General features: G+C 37.8%; 1 protein-coding gene and 1 long non-coding RNA gene across 3 annotated transcripts in view; both read right to left on the reverse strand.

The window, feature by feature from the left end:
- The window catches only part of LOC116853261 (anoctamin-1), a 160758-nt gene that overhangs the window by 103697 nt on the left and 56762 nt on the right, over positions 1-299 (reverse strand). The gene's annotated exons all lie outside the window — the stretch shown is intronic.
- The window catches only part of LOC116853264, a 1676-nt gene continuing 1377 nt past the window's right edge, over positions 1-299 (reverse strand). Inside the window, exon 2 of the long non-coding RNA XR_004379943.1 lies at positions 1-247. This is a non-coding gene — a long non-coding RNA (uncharacterized LOC116853264). The remainder of the gene's footprint in view (positions 248-299) is intronic.

The raw sequence follows: 299 nt of genomic DNA on the forward strand, positions 1-299 counted from the left end.
TATGAAGAAAATATTGCGTGCAAATTTTACTAGCCATTTGATGCTTCTATGACGACGCACATGGACATGTTTTTGCTTGCAATATGAACCATTTTTGCATGTACTTTGCTTGATATTTACATGCAAAATGTTTTCTAGGGTCTTAAAATGCGAATACGGCTCTGTGATTGACTTATGACATCTTAAAACAGTACTTAAGATGATCTTAAATATAAGATCGGACTATGAATTCCGGCCAAAGACTCACCTCGGTCTCACAGACTGATCGACGCTGAAATCTGTTATACGTCCAAGTGCGG

The sequence above is a fragment of the Odontomachus brunneus genome, unplaced genomic scaffold (genome assembly GCF_010583005.1).
Source record: "Odontomachus brunneus isolate Ranch 3 - 2012 unplaced genomic scaffold, Obru_v1 Obru_scaffold_297, whole genome shotgun sequence".
Lineage (NCBI taxonomy): Eukaryota > Metazoa > Arthropoda > Insecta > Hymenoptera > Formicidae > Odontomachus > Odontomachus brunneus.